This window comes from Petaurus breviceps, unplaced genomic scaffold (assembly GCF_028583685.1).
Source record: "Petaurus breviceps papuanus isolate PSGF00001 unplaced genomic scaffold, PetGlider_PUasm1.0 186, whole genome shotgun sequence".
Taxonomy (NCBI): domain Eukaryota; kingdom Metazoa; phylum Chordata; class Mammalia; order Diprotodontia; family Petauridae; genus Petaurus; species Petaurus breviceps.
The window spans coordinates 48930338-48937130 of NW_027185798.1; positions in this window are offsets into that span (position 1 = coordinate 48930338).

Sequence of the window (6793 nt, forward strand, 5' to 3'; positions counted from 1 at the left end):
GGGCCTTGAACATCTCTGCCACCCTAATAGCTCATGATGGCAAGAATTTTTTTTATTTACCCATTCTTCCAGCCTACTTCCTGACTTCAGACATGATGTTAAGGCTGAGCTCTGCAGCACTTCTGGAGGGAAAGTCTGAGCTGGTCCTGTTGCTGCTATCTTGGAGTATAAAGTGTTAAGTTATTCAAAGAACTCAGGACACACTGGGGACCTACAAGTTTTCAGTGTTCCCTAAGTGCTGTGACCCAGAGCAAAGTCTAATTGCTGTCCTCTTGGTCTGATCTCTTTAAGTTCCTGATGTGGGTTTGGATCTGTGCAAGAGTAGACTTCAGCTGGCTCCCCTCCTATCAGTCAATTGGAAAGTTCTGTTGGTTCAGAGCAGCATAATTGTAAGATCTCTGGTAATCTGGAATTCCCATGTTGATTATTCCTCTGCAGGTGGGGTGAGATGCTGGAAGTAAGATCCTGCTTTCTGCCTAAGGTCTGAATACACCAGGGCTGCTGCTGCTGCTTTTGACTTCCTCTTTCCTCTTTTCTCCATAAACCACCCAGAGCCTCCATACTATTGGAATGCTACTGCCCAGCACAGATCCTCTTACCCTGAATCTACAATCTAGAACTGGGGGTGGGTACCAAAGTTGTCACCTCACTTTACCACCCTGATGTGGGTCTGGGGCAGGAATGGGGAACCTGCAGGCTTGAGGCCACATGTGGCCTTCTAGGCCCTTGGGGGTGGCCTTTTGGCCAAGTCCAAGTTTTATAGAACAAATCCTTTTATTAAGGGGATTTGTTCTGTGAAGTTTGGATTTAGTCAAAGGGCCACACTTGAGAACCTAGAGGGCCACATGTGGTTTTGAGGCCACAAGTTCTCCACCTGTGGTCTGCCGGTGCTTTCATATGGGACTGAGGTTTCCTCTTACTCTCCCTGTGTACTACGGTGCTCCACTGGAAGTGTCCTCCTAGCCTGACCCCATCTCCAGCCTCTGTAGACCTCCCTCTGCAGAGCTGGATTGAACAAAAACCTCACTGAAACCTCTTTTCGATTTCCCCATCAGGATTTAGTCTGGTGCATTTTACAGACTTGTCGAGAGTTTATGGAGAAGAGTCCACTGCATTACTTCCTATCACTCTCCCATTGTGGCTCTGCCTCCTCTAAGTAATCTTTGAAAAATCAGGGAGACTGGCAGAGGTACCGCAGGACTGGAGATAGGCAGGTGCTCTCCTGATTTTCAAAAAAGGGAAGTATAGTCTTAAAAGCATAGGCTGAAGAATTTAATTAACTTCACTTTGTAGAAAAATATAGAACCTATAATTAAAGGAATGGTTTGAAAACCTTTGGAAATGGAAGCAGTAATTACTAAGAGTCAGTAGGAGTTCAACAATAACAAGTCATATTGGGATAATCTTATTTCCATTCTTGATAGGGTCATCCAACTGATAGAATAGAGGAAATTCCATAAACATAGTATAGGTAGATTTCAACAAAGCATTTGATAATATATTTCATTCACCTTTGTATACATGATAGAAAGAATTGGCTTATATGATAGGAGTAATGAAGATTCAGAATTGGCCAATAATTATTAGTGGATTCATTGACCAATCTGGAAGGTTGTTTCTAGTAGAGAACCTGGTGGATCTTTGCTTACCCCTATTCTGTCATCTAATTTCAGTGGCAAGACAAAAATCAAGGTGACTAGTGATGGCCCAGGATGCATGGCTGACCTTGGCATCTTCAATATCTGACCAAGCTCCAAGCACTCCGCAGCACCTGCTTCAGTTGCCTTCGTGATCACTGGAATAAATTGTTCTTATCCACCCATTCTGCCAGGAAAGTCTTCACATGCTTGGGGTAGACATCTTCCTAACTCACCGAGTTTTAGGTCTGTTGGTTGGCCTCAACCTGTCTGCTGAGATGGTTTTATGGGGTATGGCCACTATTCAGGCTACAGCTTCTTGGAGTCACAGGTCAGAGTCAGGTGACATGTGGACACCAAAGGTGGACAAGTAGCCCCGGAAAGGGCTCGGCAAGCCCTCTCACCAGAGGTGATGGCCTTCCTTTATCACTCCATACACATGCACACATATCTGTGTTGGGGAAAGGATGGGGATCTTCCCAGGCACTAGAGAGCCTTGACTGACTATACTATGATACTGTTTTAATATATGGATTCTGACTAATGGCCACCGTGCTTGTTTTGATCCTGAACATAGTTCTTGGAAAATATCTGAGATGAGAAACAATACCAATAGGATTTAGAATCGTGGTCATGGAACTTCAGGGCAGCTAGTGGCACTTGAGTTCAAATCCAGCCTCTGACACTTACTAGCTGTATGACCCTGGGCAATTCACTTATTTCTGCCTCAGTTTCCTCATCTGGAAAATGAAGTAGAGAAGGAAATGGCAAACCACTCTCGTATCTTTGCCAAGAAAACCCCAGATAGTGTTCTGAAGAGCTAGACACAACTTAAAAAATGGCTGAACAACAACATGAACACTTAGAGAAGAAAGAGACCTTAGGGATTGTCAAGCTCAATCCCTTCATTTTACAAATGAGGAAACTGAGGCCTCTGTGTTTAAGTGCTAAAGGTTAGAGAACCATAGATTTAAAGCTGAAAAGCATCTTAGAGCCCATGTACCCAACCAATCATTTTATAGAGGAGGAAACTGTGACTGAGAGATTAAATGATTTTTCCAAGGTCATTCAGGAGAGTGGATTAATTGGGATTCAAGCATAGACTCCTTCTGTTGGAGCCAGCTTATACAGGCTGGGTAGGGTACTGTTAAATTTTCAGTGTGAGCACTTAAATCTTTTTTTTTTTTTTTTAAAGCAATCGGGGTTAAGTAACTTGCTCAAGGTTACACGGCCAGTTATTTCTGGGTGTGGTGCTAAGTATCTGAGCCCGGATTTGATCCCCAGGTCATCCTGACACTGGAGCCGGTGCTTTTACTCGCTGAGCCACTTGGCTGCCCCTTAAATCTTAGAAATAGACAAATGTTACAAATTGGGGCTTGGTTTATTGTTTCAGTGATTGTCTAGACTTGAAGAAAGTGATAGAGAAAATGTTAATATTCGAATTCAACTTAAAAATGAGTTGTGGATTTTATTTTTGGGGAGAGCTGGTCTTAGTGTACTTATTGGCACACCCCTGTTCCGAAGTCAATGCTCGAGTGTACAATGCCACCAAGATCATGAAGTGAGTTTATGTCACAGGCCTGACTTCTGACCCCCCAGACAGGTGTTCTCTTTGCTCTATCCTAATTACGCAGGAATCATCTTTTTCTACTTTGTTAGCTAGACCTAATTAGGATTCTCAAAATGTCCTAAATTTATATAGATACACACATACACAATGTCTACATATATGTACACAATAGGGGCTCAATATTCATTAACAAGTAGATTATATCTTTCAAGGAGGATATTTTAATTCAGACTGTCAAACAATACTTCTCTCCTCCAGCCTCTTACCAAACACTCACAGCCTTTGAGGGACACTTATGAAGAAAGTAACACATTTTGACAAAGGGAAATTTTCTTGGCATAAACTCACATTACAGAATTCAGTTCTACAGAAGATAAAAGAGTAAAAATTAGTGCAATCAATCAATCAATAAGCATTTATCATCGAGACTACTTTGTGTTGGACATTGTGTAATGAATGAGTTTCTATATTTTGAAAAGACAGAATTTTATAAATATCATTAGCATCCTTTGCAGCTCAGTTTGCTGACATAATGAGTGTGAATAAATTTCATATTGCAGCGACCCATGGGGATTAGAAAGGGTAATAACTCTTTTCTCATTAACATGCAGCACTGGCTTAGGTTATCCCTTAGGTTTCATTAGACCAGCCACTGATGGAGGAAGGAGGCTGATGAGATTGATCTGATGCATACGTTTGTGTAACACATACAAAACCCAACAGTTTTACAATTCTAAAATATCTTGTATTTCCCCAGTTAATTTATTTAAATTTTACTAAATATAGTTAAATGATGTATGGTGAAAGAAAATGGGTGGGAAAGGTTCCAAACAGTGGGAAGGAATAATAATGTTACAGCTGGGAAATTGAATTTTTTTCCATTATGTTTCTCCCAATTTGTGATTTAAATCACAAACATTTTTGGCTCAGAATTCCTCAGGGTACCTTAGGCATCCATAGCTAAATATGTTGATGAATCCAATGAAATAAAGATCCATTTAACTTCCAGATTTAAACAAAAATATTACCTCCATCAATCTCAAAGGCTGCATTTACCCAGCATTCTGAAATTATGATACCTTCTGCTGAGCTGTTAGCCATAGTACATCATGGCCATGCTTCCCAGACTGAAAACAGTCCTTTGTCAATTTGCTCAGGATTTATATTCATATTTATGTAACTATTTCTTTTTACCCTTTTGTATTAAACAAGTTGTAGGCACAACTAGCTATGTGAACACTGTTATGATGATGTAAAAAGCAACTGTAAGTGTAAATAGTCAGTTTTGGATCCTTTATATTTTGGGGAAGCAAAAAAGGCAGAGGAGATAGAGACAAGCATGGGATATTGGAAAGACAAGAGACTGGAATGAGGAGTTTAAATCCTGTCTCTTACTGTTATTTAGGTTTTTTTCAGTTGTGTTCAACTCTTTGTGATCTCATTTGGGGTTTCCTTGGCAAAGATCCTGGGGTGGTTTGCTCTTTCCTTCTCCAGCTCATTTTAAAGACGAGGAAACGGGCAAATAGGGTTAAGTGACTTGCCCAGGGTCACACAGCTAGTGAGTGTCTGAGGCTGAATTTGAACTCAGGTCTTCTTGTATATAGGTCCAGCACTCTATCCCCTGTGCCACCTAGCTACCTTCCTGGCTTTTCTATTTAATACTTACATGATCTTGGTCAATTTACTTCATACTTGGGCCTTGGATTCCCAATTATAAAATGGGGCGTCAGTATAGATGACCTCTAAGATTCTTCTAGGATGTCAGCTTGAGAGGCAGCTTGGGGTGGTGCATCGATTCCTGGACTGGAGTCAGAAAGACCTAGATTTCAGACATTAACTTACCATATAAACTTGGGTAAATCCCTTTGGGTCCTTGTTGTGTCAATCATGAAATGGAGATAATAACGACCCCTATGTCATGGAATTGTTGTAAAGATCAAGTGAGATGAAATGAGTAACACTAAGTCCTGCCATGTAGATTGGGCATGAAAGAAAGAGAGACAGCTCTGTGAAGCTTCTACATACTCAGCTGAAGATGTGATTCCCGATTACCTGAGAGAACACCGACTAGCAGTTCTGTACACCGGTGTGAGTGGAGAATGGATTTACTCTGATTGTTTCGGGGGATTTCAAAGGAGCTCAAGAGGAAGTCAGAGAGGTGAAGTGCATAGTTTTTTAAAATAATGAACTGGAGTCTCAGAGCTGTGGACATAGAGGGAAAGCTAACCCCACGCGCACTCCCCTACCCTCATACGTTCCTTGAGTCCAGTGGTTTGCAACTCTAGGGATTGCGAAGAACAGACTCTGCCAGAGAGTAGAGAGATTGTTCTTGAACTGGATGGAGGCTGAGCCTGGAGGCAGGAAGACCTGAATTCAAATATGACTTCAGACACTTATTAGCTTTGTGACAAATTGTTACCTATGTCTGCCTCAGTTTCTTCAACTGTAAACTAGGGATTAAAATAGCACCTGCCTCACAGGATTGAATGAGATAATACTTATAAGCCCTGAGCACAGTGTCTGGCACATAGTAGGTGCTATATCAACATTTCAGTATCATGGACAGAGATCATTTCAGTTCAGTTTCTCTCCAGAAACAGAAACAAGGGAAAATACAAGTATCCAACCATGATCCTCCTCCCACTTTCTCAAAAGCAGAAATTGTACTTTCCCTTGGAGAGGGGTGGGCTAGATCATAGATCTGATCCATGTTATATGTAAACTGAGTTATCTTTATATTTAGATAATAACCACATACATATTTCTATACATTTAGAGTACTTTGCATACCTTAAAACAATATATAAATGTTAGATATCAATATAGTTCTGATACATATGTTGCCATGCAAAAGGGGGTAGGGTAGAGAGGCTTATTGTGAAATAACCTAAGTAAAAGAAAAATTCTTCAAAACTCAAGTGACGGGGCAGCTAGGTGGTGCAGTGAATAGAGCACCGGCCCTGGAGTAAGGAGAACCTGAGCTCAAATCTGGCCTCAGACACTTAACACTTAGTAGCAGTGTGACCTTGGGCAAGTCTCTAACCCCAATTACCTTCCAAAAAGCAAAAACAAAAACAAAAACAACCCCCTCAAAATCCCCAAAACCAAAACCAAAAACTCAAGTGGTGACTTAAATTTTTTTTCTGTATATGCTAGATAATTTAAAATAAATTTCAAAATCATTTTTGTGATTTAATTAGCTGTTAATTCATCATCTTGTATTGACATTCTCTGGATAAGCATCTGCAAAACTACTCCCATGAAAGTGTGATTTGTGCACCAATATTTGTTGAATAAAGTGGAGAATCTCTGTGATTTCAATTCAAAAGGGGGATAGAGGAGCGTGGCAAAAACTGTACTGAAAAACGTGACCAAGAATAAATGGGAAGGGATAAAGGCTTGTAGACCATACAGTATCAGTCTTGGGCCTATGGATATATTTTTCAAGAAAAGTCATTAAATACTGAATATAGTGAATATCAAATAACATCACAAAAATGAAATAGATTACATTAAGAAGACAGGGAGGATTGATATACTATTGTTTGCTAGTCATTTCATTTTTTAAAATAACATTTTATTGATA